Source organism: Felis catus, chromosome B1 (assembly GCF_018350175.1).
Source record: "Felis catus isolate Fca126 chromosome B1, F.catus_Fca126_mat1.0, whole genome shotgun sequence".
In the NCBI taxonomy this organism is placed as follows: domain Eukaryota; kingdom Metazoa; phylum Chordata; class Mammalia; order Carnivora; family Felidae; genus Felis; species Felis catus.
In genome coordinates this window covers 64,084,235-64,110,176 of record NC_058371.1, presented here as the reverse complement: position 1 = coordinate 64,110,176, position 25,942 = coordinate 64,084,235, and the positions used below count along the sequence as shown (strand labels likewise).

Here is a 25,942-nt window from a genome sequence, read left to right as displayed (position 1 = left end):
AGGGGCTAAATGAGAAGATTCAGTCTCTCTCTTCTTTTGTTTTTCTTTTCAGAAAAAAATTTTTAAGTTTATTCATTTATTTTGAGAGAGAGAGAGAGAGAGAGAGAGAGAGAGAGAGAGAGAGAGAGAGAACTCTGATGGGGAGACAGAGAGAATCCCAAGCAGGCTCTGCATTGTTGGTGCAGAGCTTACTGTGGGGCTTGAACCCAGGAACCGTGACATCATGACCTGAGCCGAAATCAAGAGTCAGACTAAGCCACCCAGGAACCCCAAGTATATCATCTAATATTATTGAGCCTGTAATATTGTATTTTAAATACAATGTTACATATTTAAATATATATGCCTTTTATTATACCATTTACAATATTAGAAAAAGACTGAAATATGAATTAGTCAAGGGAAAGAGCCCTGTAAAAAGGATTTTGCAGTTTGCATTTGAACTTCTTTAATTTTTAAAAGCTAATGCATGCTCTACTTTTAACTTTAGATTTATTTATAAGGTATATTTGTACTAAAAAAAAGCCTTCAATGTATGTTTTAAGAGCTCCATTAGGTATAGAAATCTAAATGGAAGAATCAGAATTAGTCACTATCAATGTAATTGTTAAGGTTGTAAAGTTAATTTAGCAGCTGAAATTAACCAATCTAGCAAAGATGATTTCTATATGTAAATGTGGTATTAAAATAGATTATCATGTCCTTTAAAAAAAGTGTGGCAAGCAGAAAAACTACATTTAACCTCTTCAGGGATTCTCAAAACAAGCTGTACAAATTTATCAAGTGTAAAGTCAGGCTCTAGAACAAAAACCATAACATATATTTTAAAGAAGACAATTGCAACAGCTTCCATGGCTGTGTAACAAGTTACTGCAAAACTTAAAACAACATGCATTTATTTAGCTCATGATTCCATGGAGTAGATATTTGGGCCTGCATTAGTCAATTAGTCTTGTCCATATATCCGTTGTCAGCTAGGGGCTACCGGTCTTTGACAGCCTTACTCACATGTCTTGTCACTGCCCATCTATTGCTGGGGGCAACAGAGGTGACTGGTCTAGTTTTCTCTTATTATCCATAGGGGTTCTCACACTAACCACTCTGCAAGAAAAGCAGGAGGGTAAATGCTATTGCACAAGTATTTTTCGAAGCTTGGCTTCCATCGTTGTTCCTACTAGCCAAAGGAAGTCATGTAGCCAAGTCCAGAAACAGCATTTTGAGGCACTACCAAAGGCCTTGAATATAGGGGGACAAAAATAAACAGAGTCATCACTGCAGTTAACCCACCATAGCCACACAGAGTAAACCTACAGTAAAAATAAATCTTCACATTAAAAAGTGACAAGGATCTATTGCAAGAAATAACAAATAAGGGTGCCGAGAAAGACAATGAAGAACTAGATTTTTATGCTGCATAAAGACAGAGACTATGTTCCTTTTGCTCGCTACCGTATCCTTAGGACCCTGGCCTGTGTTTGGCTCTTGTTGGTACTACTAAATGCATACTGAATAAACAATTTTAAATGGAAGTGAATTATCCTCTTTAAGGTCTAGCATGCTAAAACACCCGTTCTGTATTGCACAATGGGAAACAACAAAGTAACACAGTGGTTTTAAATATAGCCTCTGGAGTCATATTGCCTGTATTTACATCCTGGCTTTGCCTCTTATTAAGTGTGTTTTTGGAAAAATACCACATCTTTCTGGGCCCAAATTTCCTGAACTATAAAATGAAGATAATGACAGTAACCATTTGTGGTGGTTTAAACATGATTCCTAAGTTATTTGACATGATTCACTTCAGGAGGCAGGGTCTGTGACACTTCCTTTTGAATAGAATGGGCTTGTGACTATTTCAACAAACAGACTCTAGTGGAAATAATGATGCATGACTTCCAAGACTTGATCATAAAAGGCGATGTACCTTATACCTTGATTGTTGGCATAGTCCCAACTGAAGCCCTGAGCCTCCATTTGAGAAATTTGAGTATCCTGAAATTGTCAGGCTGTTAAGAAGGCATTTTTGCCATGTGCAGGCGCTCTAGTTGGCACTCTTAATCTTGGAGTCCTCTTAATGCATGTACCAGAAATGTAAATGAATAAACCATCAGATGATTCTAGCTTCCAACTGCTGAGTTATTCTATACAATCTTTGAATCTTTCCAGCAGAGGCCCCAGGCATCATGCAGTAGGGAATGATGCCATGCTGCTATGCTTCATCCCTGCTTTTCTTTGTCTGAATTCCCAACCGACAGAATTCCTCAGCACAACAGCATTTGTTTTAAGGCATTACATTCTGGGGTAATTTGTTATGTAGTGATAGTAGCCGTAACAGAATTGTGGTGCCTGAAAGATAGGTGCTACCATAAAAACCCTAACTATGTGCCCTGGCTTTGGAAACAGGTATCCCACAGAATCTTAGAGGACCCTGTGGTGGTTAATTTTATGTGTCAATTTGACTGGCCCATGGGTGCCCAAACATTTGGCCAAAAATTATTCTGGGTCTATCTGTGAAGATGTTTCCAGATAAAATTACTATTTAAATCATTAGACTGAGAAAATCAGATTGCCCTCCCTAACATGGATAGCCTTAATCGAATCAAAGACCTGAATAGAACAAAAAAAATTAAGTAAGAACTCTTTCTATATGACTGATTGAACTGGGACATAACATCTTCTCCTTCAGACTTAAACTAAAATAGTTGGTTCTTTTTGGCTCTCAAGCCTGCTGGCTTTCAGACAGAAACTTCTACGACAGGCTCTTTGGGTTTCCAGATTGCCAACTGGATATCTTGGCAACACTTAACCTCTTTAATCAGGTGAGCTAGTTCCTAATAATAATTATCTTTATCTCTATATTCCTCTATATATTTCTATCTTTGTATCTATCTATCTATCTATCTATCTACCTACCTACCTACCTACCTATCCATCCATCTATCTAATCTCTCATTGGTTCTGTTTCTCTGAAGAACCCTAATAATACAGACCTTAAAAAGATTATTTGTGAGAGCTTAAAAGACCTCAAGGAGACTGTTGATAAAATAATGGGGAATTTGGGAAGAAATTATCATTGGAGGTTGACAAAAAGGTTGATCAAAGTTCAGCAGCATTCTCACTGATGATGGGAAAAATAGCTTTACAAGCTATGTACAAGCAGCATATAAGATACAAGAATAATGACAAACTGAAAGAAAATTTCTATTTTTAAGCAAAATTTAGAGAAAATATAAAGGAGCTAGGACTTGTTCCTTTTTTAAAAAATGTTTATTTATATTTGAGAGACAGAGAAACAGAGTGCAAACAGGGGAGTGACAGAGACAGAAAGAGAGAGACAGAATCTGAAGCAGGCTCCAGGCTCAGAGCTGTCAGCACAGAGCCTGATGCAGAACCCAAACCCACGAACTGAGCCATGAGATCATGACCTAAGCCAAAGTCAGACGCCCAACCGACGGAGCCATCCAGGCACCACCTGGGACTTGTATCTTTTATTTAAAAATAAAACTATATCTCCATCTCCATATCACCCAGAGGAAGAGTCTCAAATTAGAAAAACACCTCAGGGAAAATATCAAATCCTGGTTCCTCTGAGATAAACATCTTAGGGTTAAGGTGAAGTCAAGGATATGAACAGAAAAACTCTTTGGTAAGAACTTAGAAAGACTAGAAATAGTGCTTCATAAGCTCTGTGAAAGAGATAAAAGTTATCTAAGACATTAAGAGCATCCCTGGCAAATTATCTCTCTTAAATAATAGGTATTCTGAGAAATTTAAGATCCTGGACTCCATCAGCCTCACAGGAAGCCAGTACAGTTGTGTTTATTTTAAAGAGAATGTGGCTATGGCTTTTGTCAAATCAAGTGTATTATAAATCAAAACATAGGAAACCCACAAAATGTTTAAAGAAATTAGTCAGTTTTGACTGAAAGAAATAAGAGTCCAAAATAAAAGGAGGCCTTTGTACTTGCCACCTTTCATAAGAAAGAAGCAAGCTTGAGGGAGATTCTCATTTGAAGTACAAATCAAATTTTATGGAAAAAAATAGAATATAGTGAAAATAATAACCAAGGGCTATAGAGCAGAACTAAGAGTCTCAGAAAACTGCTTTAGGGAAGTAGAAATAAACCCTAGTCAAAGAACTCGCAACAAATATGCAGCTGGACTTCAGAATTGTTATGGATTAGTGACTGCTACCTGTCTCTTATTTTCCTCCTTTTTGAATAGGAGTGTCTATGGAAGTTACTCAGCCATTGTTATGTTAAGTGTATACCGTACAGATAACCTGTCTGTTTATTTTAGGTTCTTCAGATTGAAAACAACCATACTAGATGAACTGTACTCAAGAAGCCAACTGGAAAATTGAGATGGCAAGATCTTGGACTTGTATTTGATGACAAAATAGGGTAAGACTTCAGAGGGCTTGGGGAAAAATAATGGTATTTTGCACCCTACAATTCAAGGAAAGGAATGCAAGTAATGGTGGCTGCAGGTGAAATGTGGTGGTTTAAAAACATAAGCCTAAAACCGTCTGACCTGACTACCACCAAAATATGGGATCTGCACATTATAATTATAAAATCAAATGTTAAGGACAAAGGAAATAATCTTAAACAAGCAGCAAAAGAAAAAAAGCTCATTACAAGCAAAGGAAGCCCCATAAGATTATCAGCAGAGTTTTCAGCAGAAACCTTGCAGAACAGAAGGGAGTAGCACAATACAGTCAAAATGCTAAAAGAAAAAAAAATGCAAACAAGAATATTCTACCCAGCTAACCTATCATTCAGAATTAAATGAAAGATAAAGAGTTTTCCAGACAAGCAAGAGCTAAAAGAGTTTACTACAACTAAAACAGTCTTACAAATAATGTTAAAGGGACTTCCTTAAGCAAAAAAAAGGCACTAATTAGTAATGAGAAATCATATGAAAGTATAAGTCTCACTGGTGAAGGCAAATATAGGTAAAGGTAGTGAAATGATCACTTAAAAACTAGTATGAAGGTTAGAAGATGAAAATAATAAAAATAGTTTCAACTACAATTAGTTAAGGGATACAAAAGATAAAAATATGTAAAATGTGACATTAAAAACATAAAATGTTCAGGGGGTTAAAACATAGAATTTTACAGTGTGTTCAAATTTATGTTGATATCAACTTAAAATAGACTTTTATAAATATAAGTCATTATATGTAAGCCTCATGGTAACCATAAAAGATAGTAAGAAAGGAATCTAAGTATACCACTATAAGAAATCATCAAATCACAAAGGAAGAGACCAAGAGAAGAAGAAAGAAATAGAGGAACTACCAAACAGCCAGAAAATAATCCACAAAATGGCAATAAGTACATACATATCAATAATTCTTTTTATGTAAATGGACTAAATTTTCCATTCAAATACATAGAGTGGTTGAATGAATAAAATAAAACTCATCTTATATGCTGTCTACAAAAGACTCACTTCAGACATAAGGTATACACAAACTGAAAGGGAAGGGATGTAAAAAGATATCCCACACAAATGAAAACCAAAAGAAAGCAGCAGCAGCAATACTTTGGTATCAGAAAAAATAGACTTCAAAACAAAGACTAGTAAGAGACAAAGAAGGTCATACATAATGATAGAGTTAATCCAACAAGAAAATATCACATTTGTAAACATTTATGCACCCACTGTAGGACCCCCAAAATACATAAAGCAAATATTAACAGATCTAAAGGGAGGAATAGATAGCAAAGCAATGAAAGTAAGAGACCTTAAAAAAATTACAAAAGGGGTCCTAGGTGGCTCAGTCAGTTAAACATCTGGCTCTTGGTTTTGGCTCAGGTCAGGATCTCTTGGTTTCATGAGTTTAAGCCCTGCATTGGGCTCTGTGCTGTCAGCACAGAGGTTCTCTCTCTGTCTGGGGTTCTCTCTCTGTCTTGGGGTTCTCTCTCTCTCTGTCTCTGTCTCTCTCTCTCTCTCTCTCTCTCTCTCTCTCTCTCTGCCCCTCCCCTGCTAATGGTGTCTCTGTCTCTCTCAAATATAAATACACTTGAAAAATAAAAATAAATAAAAATAAAAGAAACTTCAATACCCTACTTACATCAATGTATAGATCATCCAGATGAAAAATCAATATGAAAACATCAGCCTTAAATTATATATTAGAACAGATGGACTCAACAGAGACATACAGAACATTCTATCCAAAGGCAACAGAATTCACACTTCTCTCAGGTTCACGTGGAACATTCTCCAGGATAGATCAGATAATGAGCCAAAACATGAGTACTAACAAAACAAAAACAAAAACAAAACTGAATATTAAGCATATTTCCCTACCACAGTGCTATAAAACTAGAAGTCAATTACAAGAAAAAACACTGGAAATTCCACAAATATGTGGAGATAAAAAAATATGTTACCTAATACCAACTGGCTCAATGAAGAAATTAAAAGTGAATTCAAAAAAAATATCTTGAGAGAAATGGAAATACAACACACCAAAACATGGGAGGTAACAAAAGTAGTTGTTTTTTTAATGTTTATTTATTTTGAGAGAGCATGCATGAGTGGGGGAAGGGCAGAGAGAGAGAGAGGGAGAGAGAGAATCCCAAGCAGGCTCCATGCTGTCAACACAGAGCCTGATATGGAGCTCAGTCCCATGAACCATGAGATCATGACCTGAGCTGAAATCAAGAGTCAGTCATTTAACCAACTATGCTGCCCAGGCAACTCACAACAAAAGTAGTTCTATGAGAGAAGTTAATAGCAAGAAGTGCCTATCTCAAGAAATAAGAAAAATCTCAAATAAACAACCTAACTTTATACCTCAATGAACCAGAAAAAGAAGAACAAAGCCCAAAGTTAGTAGAAGAAAGGAAATAACAAATATTACAGCAAAAATAGAGACTAAAAGACAATAAATAAGATCAAATAAACCAAGAGCTAGAAGAAGACACAGTGGGAAAGCTCCTCGACATGGGTTTTGATAATGATTTTTTGGAAATCACACCTTTGGAAAGTAAAAGCAACAAAATAAAAAATATGCCAGTGGGGGGCACTTGGTTGGCTCAGTCTGTTAAGCGTCTGACTCTTGCTCTCAGTTCAGGTCTTGATCTCAGGGTCATGAGTTCAAGCCCCACATATGTGTGTGTGGGGGACTACATTACACTAAAAAGCTTCTGTACAAGAAAGGATAGATACATCAACAAAATGAAAAGGCAACCTAGTGAATGGGAGAAAATGTTTTCAGTTCATGTATCTGATAAGATATTAGTATCCAAAATATATAAAGAAATCATACAACACAATAGTAAGAAAATAATAATAATAGCAATAATCCAATTTAAAAATGGACAGAAAATCTGAATAGACATTTTTCCAGAGAACAAATACAGAAGGCCAACAGGTACATGAAAAAACACTAACATTACTAATCATCAAGGAACTGTAATTCAAAACCACAATGAGATACGACTTCACATGTGTCAGTATGGCTATTTTCAAAAAGACAAGAAATAAGAAGTGTTTACAAGGTTGTGGAAAAAGGAACCTATTATACTCTTTTGGTGGGAATATAAATTGGTGCAGCCATTAAAGAAAACAGTGTGGAGGTTCCTAAAAAAAATAATGAGAGAATTAACAAATGATCCAGCACTAACTAAAAAAGATATATGCACCCCCATGTTCATTTCACCTCATTTACGATAGACAAGATATGGAAACAAGTGTCCACTGATAGATGAATAAAGAAAATATAATACACATTCCCACAACACACACACACACACACACACACACAGAGGAATATCAGTTAGCATAAAAAAGAATGAAATCTTGCCATTTGTAACAACATGGATGGGCCTTGAAGGCATTATATTAAGTGAAATAAGTCAGGGAAACACAAATACTCTAAGATTCCACTTATATATGCAACATATATATAAATATGTGTATATACTTATGATGTATGTATGTATATACACAGACATGCATATAAACAAATACATAGATACAGAAAACAGATTGGTGGTTGCCAGAGACAGGTAGTGATGGTCAAGTGGGAAAATGAGCCAAGGGAGTCAAAGGCATAAACTTGTGGTAAATAAATAAATAAATAAATAAATAAATAAATAAATAAATAAGTCAGTCAGTCAGTCAGTCAGTCAGTCAGTCAGTCTTGTGGATGCATGGATGGCCTGGTGACTATAGTTACTATTACTATAATGTATGTCTAAAAGTTGCTTAGAGAGTAAACCTTAAAAGTTTTAATCACAATAATAAAAAACATTTGGGGATGCCTGGGTAGCTCAATTTGTTAAGTATCCAACTCTTGGTTTTAGCCTAGGTCATGATCTCACAGTTTGTGAGTTTGAGCCCTGCATTGGGCTCCATGCTGGCAGTGTGGAGCCTGTGTTGGATTCTCTCTCTCTCTTTCTCTCTCCTTCTCTTTGCCCCCGCCCCAAATAAATGAATAAACTTAAAAAAATATTTAAAAAAATAAATTAAGTAAATAAGTAAAAAAACATTTTGTAACTGTGTATGGTGACTGATGATAGCTAAAACTTACTGTGGCGATACTTTCACAATATAAACAAATAGTAAATCATTACTTTGTACACCTGAAACTAATATAATGTTATATGTCAATGATACTTCAATTTAAAAAAAAATGTGAGATCTATATCCACTGCCCTTGCATCTGGGTACAAATGTGAGCAACCTTCCTGACTAAATGGCTACTGCTTAGAGGAGCCTGGGTGGCTCAGTTCGTTGAGCGTGTGATTCTGGGTTTCGCTCACGTCATGATCTCATGGTTCATGGGTTCAAGCCCTACCTCAGGCTCCATGCTGACAGTGCAAGAGCCAGCTTGGGATTCTCTCTCTCTCCCTCTCTCTACAACCTCTCCTGCTTGCTCACTCTCTTTCTCAAAATACATAAACATGCTACTGCCTAAAGCAATGCTGGGTCATAAAAAGCAATGCAGCTTCTGATCTGTTTGTTAGAAAACTCACACCCAGAATCCGTGTCTCCATATAAGAATTCTGACTACCCTGAAGTACCGTGCTGTGAGGATGCAATGACACATGAAGAAGTCACATGTAGTTTACTCAGATGGGTCTGGTCACCCCAATTCAGGTGCCCAATATGTGAATGAATGAGCTTTCAGAAAATCCCAGTCCTTAGTTTGGAATGACCTCAGAGTCACACACTTGGAGTCACAGCCACAAACAGTAAACCATCTCACCACATACTGTCAGATTCCTGATCCACAGAATTCATAAACACTATAAAATGGTTGCTTTAAACCCATTAAGTTTGGGGGCAATTTGTTACACAGAAATATCAACTAAAATATAATCTCATAGATAAGCTATGGGTTAAAATGAAAGTGCATAAAGCAATTCCCATTGAACATGTAGTATATGTTCAATAATTAGTAACTAGATTAATGATTATAAATATATGAATGTGTGTGTGTGTGTGTGTGTGTGTGTGTGTGTGTGCAGCACTGATATCCCCAAAGAGTATCAGAAGGAAAAAAAAAAAAACTTTTCACAGAACAATTCATGTAGAATTGAACCAGGCCAGTACCTTTAAGTTCAACAGCTGTAATAAAAAGTTGTCATTGTAAAGTTGAAGAGCATTTAAAAGCCGTTCAGCATGATGTTATTTTGTTAAATGTTACCATGATTTAGAAAAAAAAATTACTATTTTCCTAAGTACTCAAATATTCACAAAATTATCCTATACATGAAAACTTTCAAAAAATTTCCCATTCATGGTTATTTTAGTTCTTCCTGGTGTGGCCTGTTCTTTATAACACCTACAGAAGCGGTAAAACAAAAGATAAGAGTGTTACCACAATGAAGATGAAGTACAAAGAATTATCAAAATAATGGTATCTCACTTATTGAAGAGGGCATCTTTTGGGATGAGAACTGGGTGTTTTATGAAAACCAATTTGACAATAAATTTCGTATATTAAAAAAATAAATAATGGTATCTACAATACTCAATTTTAAAAACCCATGAAATGTTGAAAAATATTAGCATAAATACAGAATACTTGGCAATATGTACATGGAATGGAAGTGAAAATTCACATGGAGAGCATGTGTTCTACAAATTCTTGACTCTAGAGAATCCTCGGTCCAGCAGCTACAAGACTGAGGTTAAGATAGCAAGGAAACGCCATAAGGTTAGGTTTCACTTATCTAAGGCAACCAGACAATGGTACAATGGTCTGTACAAGTAGAGGTCAAGAGTATTGGCAAATTTCAAATAGCAATGAATTTGCTTTCTATTTTTTTAATCATTATTATTATAATAGGCTCCATCTATGATGCCATGCAACTTAAATATTTCCTCATCATTAATGGAAAGTATTAATTAATGAGTCATGTTCACTATGAATAATAAAATATATTGATCAGAATATAGTGAACATAGAGAATTGATTTCTTTAGCACTTTTATTTATCAAGCACTTAATGGTGTTTATTTTGTCCCAATGAATCTTCCCTGCATTTTAGAAATATTAACTTATTTTAATTTTCATAGCTCTATAAGGTAGTCTCCATATTTGTCACTATTTTACACATAAGGGGACTCAGACACAGATGTTAAGTAATCTCACCAAGGTCTCACAGCTAAGAAGTGGCAAAGCTCAAATTTGAACCCAACACGCTTTTAACTACCTCACTCTGTTGGCTCTCAACATAGGCAGTATCAATTAACAAGCAAGAGTTTCCTTCTAATTCTAAGGCATGAAATTTCTATTATACTCCCACTGGCTGCCAAACAAAATGCCTGAGTTAGATGGTTAACATCAACAATCAAAGGTGAATCCTTTGGTGTGTAACTGGCTAACCGTATGCAGAAATCACTTCCTCCAAAATGTGAATGAACTATCGTAGTAGTATCATAGTAAATGGGCATATAAAAAGTGGTTTCAGATTAAAATAAAACATACTGATAGAATTTGCATTTCTAAAGCTTTGTAAAATTTAACACATCTCTATCATATTTTACAATCTCATGAAAATTTTGAAAAAAAACTGGAAAGTAAAACTGTGTCGTGGACCTAAGTCTATACAACTTAAGCATATAACTTTCACACGCTAAGCATTCACAGCCATACACTGCCCTATGGAACTTGTTTAGGAGTGAACCTGTTTAGGCTTACAGGTTAAGGATAATTACTATCTATAAAGAATTTGGTCATTTGTGAGAACACACAGCTGCAGCCTCACCTAACAAATATCTTTTTACTCCGTATCTCAAGCATGAGCTTCATTTTCTGTGCCCAGCAGTGTCATTGCATGTGCAATAGTTTACTGGTGCCAGAATGTTTTCCCTAAGAAACCCTCTGAAGTTGACATCAAAAATACAAATCCTGAAGAATTCAAAATGTTCCTTTGTATGAGAGAATGTGTATTGTATTCTTTGGCAGTGGCTGGGGGAAGAGATCCCTCTGCAATTGTTTTCTTCGCCTTCCTTATCCAGATTTGCAAGGTCTGATGAATGGAATGATCAATGTGAAATGTGAGAGGCTGAAAGCCCAAGTCAGACACCCAGCACCCTGGAACACTGTCCTTTTCTTCAATCTCCTTGTCATTCTTTTAAGAGCAAAGTCCTATCACCACCTCTACCCTCATGTCACGCCTATTTCAATTATTTAACAGAGTTGCAGAGACAGGAAAGAGAATGAGTATCGAATAGATGTCATTTCTCATCTTCACCTGGAGGTTATGAAGGCTGCTCCAAGTGGCTTTGGGTGATACTCGTAGGCATGAGCTGGGGGAAAGCAATACTCAGACTGCTATCCCTCTCCCTTCAGGAGTACCTCAAATTAAGGGATTCTAAATCCATGTAGGCACTGTCAGTGCTGCAAAAAACTGAGTTAAATACTGACTAATCGGCAAGTTCTAAAAATCCTGCTTAAACATCTGTAGCTTTGCCTGGTCCTCCCGTGCTCTAACACACCTCCATATAAAGATTTTCGATCAATAATCTTTCAGACCCAACGATCACACTGAGTCTCATTCAACCAGCCAGGAATTCATAATACATTTTTTAAATGAACACCAGAGAGGAGTGTTAACAATCAACCTACTTAACAAATGAATAAACAAAGAACAGAAACAAATCTGTAAATTCAGAGAACAAACTGATGGTTGCCAGAGGCAGGGGTGGGGGTATGGGGGAGAGTGGATATGCAAAATGGGTGAAAGGGAGTGGGAGGTATAGACTTCCAGTTATAAAATGAATACTTCGTGAGAATAAATGGCACAGCCTAGGGAATATAGTCAATGATCTTGTAATCCAGTTGCATGGCAACAGATGGTAGCTATACTCATCATGAGCATAACATATAGAATGTTGAATCACTATGTTGTACAACTGAAACTAATGTAACATTGTGTATCAACTATATTCAAATTTTTAAAAATTTAAAAATTAAAATTAAAAAAAATTAAATACTGTTCAAGGTGTATCAGCAATTACTGTTTTCATTTAATTGTCAATAAAATGTGTTATTCAGTCTTACTTATTAATGCAATTACCCATAACATCTGTTTCAAACAAGAAAAAATAATGTGCATTATGGTAATTTCATTGCTGAAAGCAAATAATAATATGGAAATTTACCAGTTTTCATTATATAAAACTATTTCAATACTATTAGTATACTCAATGGAATCCACTATAAGCACATGGGACTCTAATATTCAATTAAGACTCAGAAGTTGAAAAGTACTCTTCTGAAGAAAAGAGAATTAGCCTTTTTACTCCTTGGCATTCTCCCCAAAATGTCAGATTCATATCTGCTAAAGATGTATTTCATTTGGTGAATACAGGACATTCTGGGTAAATGTGCACAGTTTATTCATAAATTAATGTTTCAGATTACTATACCTTGATCTCAGCTATTTCCAAGCTCAGAAGTCAGTTGCTACACAAGAAAACTATTGTAGCTACCTTTTGGCAAAGAACTGTTTAGCATCCTGTTATAACATCCAACCAAAAAACTGGTTCAAACCATAAAGGAATTGAATCACTTCATTGGAAAGTTGCATGGTTTTGAACAAAGGTTGGTTTAAAGCAAGGACTAATCCAGTGGCTCATCCATTTGGCACTCAGAACATCGCTTTTCTTTCTCTGTCCTGCCTATTTTCAAGTCAGCTTTAGTATCAGTAGTATCTCTGATCAGCTTTAAAACTCCAATCTTTTCCCTCACAATATTCAGACCTAGAACTCATGCTTTCATACAAATCATCCAGAAGAAGACAGTAAGTCTATTCAAGGGGTTTTCAAGAAGCAGAGATAACAGGTATCCTTAAAGGTGAGTCCTCAGTACTCAGACCTATCCTCCCGAGCCAAATACACCTTTGAAGACAATCATGGTCTTTATGTGCCCAGAATGGAGAATGATCAGATGATTATAGTAAAGGAATAACAGAAGAAAATAAAATAACTTTATTTTTTAAATGGGATCTAGTAAATGTACTTTTTTCTACATTTACTAGTAAATGTACTTTTTCTCCAGGGCACAAGCTAGAGAGGTTAAATGACTTACTCAAATTTAAACGGTTTTGGTGAAGCCAGGACTCGATTTCATACTGCACTTGATCTTAGCCAAAAGGCCGAAAAACGATTCAGGACTCCATTTCATGTATGTCAAATCTCAGTCCATGTCCTCCCTACTAAACTATTCTGCCCATTACTATTTAATTTTATCTTATTTTCTAAATTTTGATTAAATGAACTCTAGTTATATTCTGTAAATAGGACCCATTTATATACCATCCAACCTTACGCATCACGAGCAAATAAACGTAACAACAAAAACTCCAAACTTCCCCATTCAGAGGTTAGCAGCTTCAGGGATTACCTGAATTCTTTTAATCTTTGGTACTATAATTTTATGCCTTGAAAAACAAATCACCAAATGCAGTAATAACAGAAAGGACAGCAGACTGGCAGTCAGAAAGCTTGTATTTTTGTACCAACTTTACATCTAACTAATCAAGTGATATTGGCAAGTTATTTATTCTCTATTGGTTTCTTTTTTGGCATTAAGATAAAGAATTTTTAAGAGACTTTCTGATTCTGGGATCCTTTGATTCTAAAAATTCTGCTTACAGAATGTGAAAGGGTTATGGTACCTTAATTACAAAGAAACACATAAAGTGTGAAATTGGATTTCTCAAATACATCTCTGACCCTGAGATTAACTATGGTATTTAACTTCCACAATTTTCTACTAAAAATAGAATTAATAGGTCTATCCACCAGATAGATAACAATTATCTACTATGTTCAGAATAATGTATATTAAAAAGCCATATTGTTTTCAATTCACTCAAGTTCATGAAGCCAGATCAGCAGCTACTTTGAGTGAGGAAACGAGGCCCGGGGGTGTCACTGGAAAGGCAAGTAGAAAATCTTGAAAGGGACATCTCAGGAAAGAGGGAGGAGAGTAAACATTCTTTAAAGAAATATACTCTAAAAGGAAAGGAAAAATTGAAGAAGAAAAATATCAAAATCATGAAAAAAGTAAAGAAAAAATGTACATATAATCAAAGGTGTTTTTGCTTTTTCCCCTCAAACCTAAAGCCTGGTTGTCATACATGGTCAGTTTGTGAGTGAGAAAAGGTGAGAAGAAAATCATTCATGGCCTCTTTTCTCATCTTATGAAACTCCTGTCATCTGAGGTTCAGACTCTGTGCTGACGGGAGTGCATGGCAGCATGCAATGCAGGTGGCAGGAACACCCTTGGTATGATTCCTGGCTTACTTCTACATGTAAAATTCAGTGGGCTTAGAAACATTTCCATATAAATCCTAAATAATTATAAAAAATACATCCTAGTTGACTAAATATGGGAATTTGCACTATCATCCTTATTTCCAGTTATACAGTATGAAATAAAGTTACCCGTAGATCTAAGAATTTGATTACCCTTGTAAGAGGCAGATGTCCTATATGCCCAAATCCCTAAGGTGAATTAATTGCAGCCCAAGAAGTGGTGTTAACACATCTAAAAAAGATGGGAAAAGTGGATTAACAGGAACAAAGTGGCCCACTTACAAAATTAGGCAAACGAGATTTCAAGAAGCTAGACTGGTCAGTCTTTGTGCTCAACTAGAGAAAGACAGCTGGAGAGATCTGGAGTTAGCAATCTCCTTAGAGAGGACTCTTCCACTACGGCTTTCTCAAGGTCATGCCTTTTTGAAGATATAGATGAATTAACCCCACTCCAAGCACTTGAATTTCCCTCATTGATTCCATGCTATGAAGTTAAATCTGATTACTAATTTCCTTTCCAGAACTTTCTTGGAGCTTGCACTTAAGCATTCCATGTCTAGATATCTACCTATCTATCTACCTATCTATCTATATACAGGTATAAATTAATAAATTTGACCAACTACATTATATATAAATCTTCTATTACTTTGATTCATCCATCACTGCATAAGAGACTGATCATTTCTGGTTGTGCTAATAAAATGTTGTCTCTGGAATGCATATCTAAGGCATCCCCCTTTAATTGTCCAAACAACCTCCAGAGCTGATATCTTTGGAAGATAAGTATGCATCCTTCCCCTTCCCCTTCCCCTAAATATTAATACCAACTATATCCAAAATGGATGTAATATGTTATTTTGGTTTTTGTACTTCTGGGGTTATTAACCAAAGAGATAAATAATTACAGTGCTATGCCACATGAAATATGTCAACATGTATATTGATTACAAAGCCTAGAGTTAGATTTACAATTTTTTAAAAATCTTAAATCTGTGAATTATTCTTATAGCTTAAATCTTCTGGACTATAATCATATTTAAGAAATAGTTTATACATTTTCCTTTTTTCTTTATATGCCTTAAAATAAAACAAAAAAACTAGATGTGAAGTTAATAAATTTGTATATTCAAGAGATTCTAAATTTCTAATGGAACAAATTAAATTGGCTTACCTTTTAATTAGCAACTTTTTTTTTCTTTTTTTTTTCCTTTTTTTTAAGTTTCTTTATTTATTTTGAGAGAGCACGAGCACACAAGTGGAAGAGGGGCAGAGAGAGAGGGAGACAGCAAGAGAATCTGGAGCAGGCTCTGTTCTGCTAGCACAGAGCCTGATGTGGGGCTCAAACTCACTAACCACAAGATCATGACCTGAACCAAAATCAAGAGTTGGACACCTAACTGAGCGACCCAGGTGCCCCTGAATCAGTAAATTCTTAATTCTGAAACTAGATTGTTTTCCTCATGTATGCATATATTATTTTGATAACTCTAAGATAAGCAAAATACATTAAGAAAGCTTCAAAGAAGGATCTGTCTCATTTGTTCAACAATCAGGAAATGTTCATTTTGCGTACAAGATGTTTTAACTTCCTTTAGAGAGAATCAACACTTGAAATTACAGAAAATACTGTCCTGAATATATTCTTCTTGCTTTCCAACACACAGAATATATTCTATGTAATCTATCCACCTGAAATGCAATTCATAATTTTTGGACTATGTATTTAGCAATTTAATGCCCTATAAGATTTAACAATATGTTTCAAACATATTTTAACTCTCTCCTGAAGAAAACCAAGATGTATTTCAAACGTAAAAAGTGCTTCCCTTTCTGATATTCAGAATTATGTCTCTTTTAAAAACATTTTAATGTTGGGACGCCTGGGTGGCTCAGTCAGTTCAGCGTCTGACTTAGGTTCAGGTCATGATCTCACAGTTCTTGAGTTTGAGCCCGCATCAGGCTCTGGACTGACAGCTCAGAGCCTGGAGCCTGCTTCAGATTCTGTCTCCCTCTCTCTGTGCCCCTCCCCAACTTGTGCTATGTCCCTCAAAAAACATGAATAAACATTAAAAAATAAATAAAATAAAATAAATAAATAATAAAAACATTTTAATGTTTATTCATTTTTGAGAGACAGAGTGCAAGCAGAACCCGACGAGGGGCTTGAACCCAGGGTCCGTGAGATCATGACCTGAGCCGAAGTCGGACGCTTAACTGAGCCACCCAGGCATCCCAAGAATTATGTCTCTTTTTAAAATAATATGTTGGCTGAGAGTTTCTTTTTTCTCATAATTCACTTATTTTCCTTTAAGAATGCCCACTGACTCACACCGTAACATAATAAAGTGTTATTTGCCTTCAAAAGAAATGCAGTTGGCTCATAATAAATACTTCTTTAAAAGGTTTGTAAGGATATCTGAAGATGTGGCTTAACATCAATATCTGGCTAAAGATTTCAGCTATTTTGGGGGTTGAATAATTTCATTATTATTTCTAACATGCCAAAAACCAAATTTGTTTGATATTTTTCAAAAGTCATGTAAGCCATCCCAGCTTTCTCTGATTCATAGCCAAGCAGACATCAGCAGCAGGAGAGTTCTGATGGTGACAAAATGTGAAGGGTGGAATGGGGGTGAGGGAGGGTAACCCATGGAATTGAATCAGTGTTTTCATTTCCAAATATCACTCAGAGACTGATAATTCTGGATATCAATCAAAAATTGCCACCTAATATTTTCTTATGAAGTTCCCTTCAAAATTATCTTCAATTCTATCAAAGAACTCAGATAATGAGTAATATATAACTTTCATAAATCTTGCTTTTAGCATTTCCATATCCATTTTCACAACGGATCAGTGCCCCTCACTCCACATCCCACACCAATAAACTTGAGAGACAGTTCTTTGATGTCCTAATAATCACATTACCAAGTCAAAGGAAAGAAAAATTTTATGGGGAATATTTCCAATTAATACTAAGCTAATAAGTTTACTCACTTCACAAACATATTTCACTCTCACAAACTCCAGAAATACCCAATGTGCCTATGAACAGGGAAATTACTAAATTAAAGGAAAAGTATTTCTCATGCTAAATTAGACCAACCCTTGAAGTTCTGTACAAATTCTAGCCACATCAAGACTGCACTGCTCTTCAATGGCATTTTCAAAATCAGTTCAAACAAAGTAGAAAGAGGCTAAGAATGTCTTTTCTCATTTGACTTTATTGATCTCTTCCTCTAAGGCACTTCTTGACACTTCACTCCCATTTGCTTTGTTTGTTTTGCTTTGTTTCGTTTTTATTTCACTGCCTTCTGTCCCTACCACCTATTCTTGAGAAAAAAAGACTGACACACAGAACTGGAGGTGGGGAAAGAGCATTTTCTACAAAATTAATAAGACCTGAGGTCTAAACAACAGTTATGTTAAAGAAACAAGAGGATTATAGTTTCTGGTATCCTATCTCCAGGTACCTTTTAGGGGAGCACAACAACATTTACATTATTTTCACCCAAATCCTGGAGCCTGCTCAATCTCCTTCTTAAAAAGCTTTGAAATAAGTTCTCAGCATCTGATCTTTCAAGCAGTTAGAACAACAGCAGCTAAATTTCACTGCAAATAAGGCCTAAATGTGATAAGTTGAATAATCTATTTCTCTAGCCCATGTAAGTTTCAAATAATGCTTTTTTGTGAAGAAAAAATGCAAATGAAACATATCAAACAAAGGCAATATACACATATACATTCCAAATGAATAGAGAGAGCAATAGATCGTATGAGACAGAGAAACGTCATCCTAATTAGTGCTATCAGTGACATAGCTGGCGTATCTTTGGCTTCTCTGTCACTTTGGTAAGAAAGTTATTTTCACACATTCTAGTTTAATGGGCAGTAAGCAAAATTAGCAAACACCAACAGCCCCGGGGGCTGAAAATGGATGACAGCAATGTCCACAGCCACTCAGGACAGCTGGGTTGTGCCCCATGAGCCATAAAAGTCCAAAGCAACTCTGCAGATGTTTAGGAAAAGAGGCAGAAGTTTCTATCTGTCAAGCCATAAGCCGGGTGTCCTTATGGATTTGGTTCCTTTCTTCATTCAGAAAACAGAGGTTACATTTCATATGCGCCTGTGAGTCAGCAATGATTCTCTTCCAGTCTACTCCTACGCACTGAGAGTGGGAGCCAGCTACTCTTAAGCCTTAGCCATATCCTGTGGCTCCAAGAACAGTCCTGGCTACAGTTGGCTTGGCTGTCCTATTTTATCAAATCAAACCTCCTCTTACCTCGACTTCCTTGTTCTTCTCTTTGTTTCTGCCCACTGAACTTCTCCCATTGCTGGCAGTCTCCCGTGCTGGGATTACGGAAATCTGGTGGAGGGGCATACTGGCAGGGCTGCAGGACTCCAGTCCCTGATTGGATGCCTTATCTCTTCACTCGCCCTGAGTAGCCCACCTGCACAATTGTTCATATCCTTGCTTTGCCAAGCTCAGTTCTAAACAAAAAGGGGGAAAAATAGTGTTTGAGACACTGTGCAGCAGAAGCCAGGGTCTCTGGCCAAAATGTCAAACACACTGAAAGGGAGTTTAGAAGAAATTCAAGAGCAAATAATCCAGGGAGTGTTGCATTCTCAAAAGGACGATTTACTGCAAGTCATAACTGCACTGCTTTGTCACTGGAGCACCCCCTCTCCCCTAAGAGCATTGTGGGAGACAATTCAATTTCTATGGTACCTAATAACTGTCATGGAAACCAAGGAAACCTAGGTCTCACAGGCCCTTATTAGCAACTGCTTCCTTTAATGGCATAGACTCCCACATTTGCAGCGGCTGCCACTTCTGCTTTTGTTTCTCCTCTGATTCCCCAGGAGTCCACTAAGCACCCAGAGACATTGCATCCTGCTGACTAGGTAAATAAGCAGAAGGCTGAAAAGCTTAGTGTCCTATTTGGAGCCAAATCTCTTCCTTGAAAAGCACGGCGAGCTGGCTGTGTCCTTCATGCATCCTCAGTAATCTACTTAGGTCAAGGGATCTGCCTTGAAGTGAAGATCACTGAACAAGGTGCTTAAAAGTAAGAAGGGAGAGAAAAAGACAGAGACAGAGACTGGGAGCAAGTGTAAATGTCTTTCTTTGGCCGGTTGTAAAAGAGAGTTAACCATTCCCTGCACCTTTGTTAGTAAGACATCAGCAACAGGAGTGAGAAGGCATCATCATTCTGAGACACAGAGCAACACTGCCCATTTCAGCCTTACTGCAGCTCCTGTGCTCCCTGAAATGTATTTGTTAGAATCAGTAGTAGCCTCTTCTTGCTTTGCCAGAAAGGAAACAGACTCTGCTAAGGGTGTGACTATCCTCTTAACAGTGAATACAATTTGGAAAAAATAAATGGTTCATCAAAATTTCTGAAAAAAATACAATCTCTCAGTAGAGTGAATTCACAAAATACACTAACTTTTAAAAATCACTTTCCCTATGATCATTTCTTTGTTAGGGTATTCATTATTCTTTCTTTAAAAAGCCAGAAGTTTCTTTTCTCATCTTAGATACATGCACTTCATATTTTCCAGACGTTGTGAAGAGATTAGATCTCTCAGTGTCTTTTGGGTTTCTTTGCCCCAAAAGAAGCAAAATTCAGAAAATCGGTTGTTTTTACGCATCCTTGGACACCGCTAATTTTCCTCAATCACCTAGGAGATCTTCAAAGTAGTTTCTAGCTACAATTCATCTCTAACTAGTTTTGTATTCCACAACAATAATGTCATTTTGATGTGATATTTGTATTTCTTTCAACTCATAATAGAGGGGCACTGGGGTGGCTCAGTCAGTTGAGTGGCTGACTCTTGACTTCAGCTCAGGTCATGATCTCAGGGCCATGGGATCGAACCCTGTGTCAAGATCTGAGCTGAGCATGCAGCCTGCCTAGGATTCTCTCCCTCTCTCTCTCTCTCTTCCCTCCCCCTCTCTCTTTCCCTCCCTCCCTCTCTCTCTCCTCCTCCCTTGCCTCTCTTCCCCTGCTCATATTCATGCTGTCTCTAAAATTAAAATTAAATATAAGTTCAGGATAGGGATAAAAGTAAAAAGGGTAATTACTCTCACTGGAAACTAAGCCAACAATAATCACTGTAAATATTGGTAAAAAACTTTAATTTGAATATTTTCTGAAATAAATACTCCAATGTACTTTCAAGATCGGTCTGTGAGTTCTTTTTGACTGGCCACCCTCTCATGAGCTGGCAGTGGTCCTCACCTCTACTATCCATCAGGCTCATCTGGGAGACTCTGTAAAACATAGATACCTGAGACTCACTTTACCACAGATTCAGTTGGGTTCAGTAGGGCAATAGTGGGAATCTGAGGTGGACAATTCTTAAAAATATCACCAATGATTCTGATACAAACCGATTTTAAGAACCATTGCACTATAGCAATAAAATAGCCTAAGAACAATAAGCTAATTAAAGTTTGCCTTGTGACAAATCTCTACTTTAAAATAGCGAAAGAGAGTTAGGTAGCCGTAACCCTGGCCTTTGCTCATCATTGCTCTTAGTTTGCAGAGAATATTTGCTAAATACAGAAGCTTTAATGAAGGGACTAAAAGCCAAACTCCTCCAAAATTGCCATGTCTGAAGCTAAATTGATAATGCTTAAAAATTGCTATGGCTTAGGGATCACATTTGCGACCTATAATTATGAGGTGGGTATTTCCTTACTTTAAAAATAACCATTAATCCCTCTGTCTAGAAGGACTATTTTAATTAATGGAAGGATGGAAATAGGAGTCTGTAAACTTAATGGTGTGTGACAAATACTAAAATGTAAATTATGAATCTTTTTAGAAAAGTAATATTGTCAGGGTTTACGTCCATGAAGAAATTCCATGAAAAGCTAAGGCAGCTTTCCAGATAATTTAGACTCTAGTACTTTTGCTTAAAATATTCATTGAAGTTACAGGAAAGGAGATTTTTAGCTTGAATTAACTAAATGTCTGTCTTAATCCTTTACCTCATTATACATATGAGGTTATCCTTTGTTTACTCTGAGATTTTTAAAAAATCAGATTTGAATTTCAAGTTAATTTGATTTATGTGGTTGAGTTATTTCAATTAGCTTTATCTTAAAATTTGGAATGTAAATCAAATTTCAGGAAAAGGATATTTACTTCCTAGAGCATTTTATGCACTAAACAAGGGAAGATTTAACTATGTTTCTTTTTCACGTAAATGCTTCAGAAATAACAGGAAAAATTAATAACCAGGATATTTAATAAACATTTAGCTGGTACTGTATTAGGTACTGCCATAAATGGAACGTTCAAAATTTTCAAACAATATTGGGGAATAAAAGGCTTTTACCACTCTGTGTCATTCCACAGCCTTAGAACACTGGAACATAACATCAGCTAAACTGGATGTTATATTGGATTGGATTTATTTAACACCTTTCTTTAAAGCAGTTCCCAAAGTGTTCTGCCAACTAGAAGCATGGAGTTTCTCTGGGATGACTCATCACATAACGATCCAAAGCTAAAAAAAAAAAACAAAAACAAAAACAAAAAAACAAAAACCAAAAAAAAAAAAACTGTAGTGGAATGCATTTCTCCTATGGGAGCACAGTCCATCTTGTGCGGTAATTAAACCCTACGGAACAAACAGGAAGCACTGCATGCAACAGAACACTACCAGGCACTGGCCACGCTACCAGAGAAGAGCTGTGGATTCTGGAATCATTCAGCTAATTTGTGTCTATGTACACAATCTCAATACATGATCCAGATTTCCAAACTTGATTTTTGTGGAAACTATTGACTCTAATTAGTGTTGAAACCATTTTGGAACATTCACGCTCCACCTGGACAATATTTCATACACATGCCCCAGTTACATTTGTTTTGCTTCTACTCTGTGGCTCTCAACCCTCTGGCTCTAGGAACAGCACCTCAATTACTGCCTCTTGCTACTAAATTTGGCATTTGCAGTTAGTAATTCTAATGCTAGGACTACAGCTTTACCTAAGAGATTCTAATTTGGTGCTTCTCCTTGTTTTCAACGACTTAAGTTTTCCCTAGTTTAAAAGGAAAACCAAACAAAATATGCATCTGATTCTCCACTGTAAGACCTACTTCAATCTTTGTCAGCTTAAAAAAAAGAGCCTCTAAAGGATTTATTTTTATTATAATTAAGCAAGAAAAGAAACACAGTATTAGGCAGACAAGGAACCATGTAAGTATCTGCTGATATATAAACTGGACAGACTAATAATTCAACATTTGTTGAGCATATTCTGTTTTCTGAACCATGCTAGGAATTAAGGAACAGGAAGTTATATATACAATTATATAGGAAAATTTCGATACTCAAGGAGTTTGCTGTGTCACTAAGGAGATATGACTCACACAGGTAAGTCACTTTGAAAAATACATGGCACAATACAATCAATATTTGAAACATAATATAAAATATTAAATGTAAGTATCAGGGCACCTCGGTGGCTCAGTAGGTTGAGTGTCTGACTCTTGATTTTAGCTCAGGTCATGATCCCAGGGTCATGGGATCGAGCCTCACATGGGGCTCCACACTGAGGGTGGATCCTGCTTAAGATTCTCTCTCTCTCTCTCTCTCTCTCTCTCTCTCTCTCTCTCTCTCCCTCCCTCCCTCTGCCCATCAACCCTACTCATGAGCTCTCTCTAAAATTAAAAAAAATATACATATATATATACATACACACACACATATATATATGTGTGTATATACCCCCACACACACATATATCATATATATATATATCATATATATACATCATATATATACATCATATATATATACATCATATATATACATCATATATATACATCATATATATACATCATATATATATATATATATATACACATCATATATAAATACATAAACCTTCAAAGAAGATTTGAACACCAAAAAAATCATCATAGGTCTAAATAGTTCATCTTAAGGAACAGTTGAGGAACAGGTTAGGGCTTAGCAGAAATAAAGTATTTAGTCACTTGATCATAGAGATGAATGTGAGACTAGAATGTGAAAGTTCAGGACACTAATTTAAATAACAAAGAAAATTTGTTTAAGGTTATCAGTTGGTTTAGGCCACGTATGTATGGTCATTAGAATGTGTCATTGATTGAAACTTGGGAAGGGAAAGTGGAAAAAATCAGGCCAAGGGCTGGAGGAAAGCACAGGTCTTTGCAAACCAATATCTGAGTTATAAATGCACTGACAGAGGTCATATAAGTAATAAAGATAAGAACCTTAAATGAATTCTGAAAATGGAAACAAGGCATTCTGTGTTGGGGGAAGGATATTTCATAACACATCCCTATTGATCAAATGGGTTTTCAACCTGCCATTGTACAGTGCACCTGATGGCCACTGTCGTTAAAGGAAGACTATATGAGCAAGATATCATGGCATAGTTTGTATTTCATAGAAGAGAGGGAGGAAAAGCTTAGGTTAAAAAGCTATTTTTACTGGGGAACTGATAAAGCATATACTTATGTAGAGTTATGTAGAGTTAGGGAAAATATCAACCAAGCACAACAAGATCAATGGGAATAACAAAAGAAAAAATAAAAACAAAAATAATTAAAATTTCTGGTTCTGGGTTTATAAAAAATATGCAATGTAATGACACATTTCTAAATTGATGTGGTTTTCTGGGTTTTGTCTGATTGTTGAAATCCAATTGTGATTATATTTGGCATGTACAAGCATCTTTTATAATTAAAAGAACATCCACTTAATGCAGAAAAATTCTGTCCCTGAAGACTTTTCAGAAGCAACTGGACGATCAACCTTTACTGAACATAGGATGATGGATCAGATGAACTCTCAAGGTCTTTGATTTTATTCTCTGGAAACTATTCGTCCTAATTTTGGACACATCTGTTTTCGGAGGTTAAAGCAGTCTACAGTAGAGCCAAGTAATTTATTTCAGTCTTTTGGAGACTCAATAACAATCCTCACAGTCACATAAAATGTGTGATAATTAAAGCAGACACTGAAATAGTCAGTTGTACTAGCCAGTATTTTCATATTATGCTCATGACAAAAGAGTCTCATCAGAAACACAATCTCCTCACTAACTTCTATTTTGTTGAGGGGAAGAAAAAAATAATTTTGTCGATTCTCTAAAAAAACTGACATGTTAGAAGTAATAAAAATATCCAAGGACGATAAGCATACATTAATACTTAATTAGCTTTGTGGACACAATTTAGGATTAAAGTAAAAACTTGTATGCTGTATTTTACTTTATTGGCTAGACAAATTAAATTAAGATTTTGTCAAAAAACAAATGGGACTTATTTTGGCAAATAAAGCTAAACAGCCTTACTCTTCAAATATGTAAATATATAGTTAATTTTTGTTAATGTTCTCTATGACTTTCAAAATACTAGTACAGCTGACTGAACAAAAAGCAAATAGGAACAAATAATGCTCTTAGGGTAAGTATCTATTTCTTCACACATCTTCAGAAAATACGAAGCAGTCATTCCAGAAGGATGGATTGGCATGTATGGGGAATTTTGAATCACGGGAGAGGGTATTCAAGTCACCTGCTTCGGAACCCTCATCTCCTAGGAATGATGGGGGGGTGGGACATGGTGTTCTCACACACAGCAGTGCTCTCCCTCACCTTCCATATTCTGGAACTCTACTGTCAGTGTCTCCTGGGGTCTCATGAACCCCAGGCTTCTCAGAGCCTGGCAGCACAGCTCCTCTCAGCCTTTCAACAACTTAAAGAAAAAAATAGTGGTTTCTCCTCATTCGCATCAAAATTCTGACAGTGCATCAGAAAATTAAAGAGCAAATTTATTAAAGTGTCTCTTCATTTCTTGTATGGTTTTAAGATATTAAGCAAAGGAGAACTGGCTCTGACAATCCTAATGGAGAAAACACACACACATATACACAAGCACACATGCATGCACACAAGCATGTACACAAAAACACAAAACCAATGACGTTACTTTGGATTCCTACCTAAAATCTAAGTCCAGACATAAAACTATATGTATCTGCTCAAATATAATCTGTGTTCCCTATAAATAAATTTATCTTACTAGTCTATTGAGTTTAAGTAGAAAACAGAATCATAGAATTTTATATTTAAAAGAA

The 25,942-nt window shown here is 36.1% G+C and overlaps 1 protein-coding gene across 5 annotated transcripts in view; it reads right to left on the bottom strand.

Annotated features, from left to right (window-relative positions):
• The window catches only part of MARCHF1 (membrane associated ring-CH-type finger 1), an 867,957-nt gene that overhangs the window by 459,278 nt on the left and 382,737 nt on the right, over nt 1-25,942 (bottom strand). For 2 of the 5 annotated variants that reach the window (XM_045055710.1, XM_023252707.2), the window contains exon 3: nt 19,083-19,291. The exons of 2 other annotated variants lie outside the window; for them this stretch is intronic. The gene's annotated coding sequence lies outside the window, so the exon portion shown is untranslated. Of the gene's footprint in view, nt 1-19,082; nt 19,292-19,529; nt 20,063-25,942 lie in introns of those variants that run through there. One more of the 5 variants, XM_023252708.2, reaches the window with a different exon arrangement.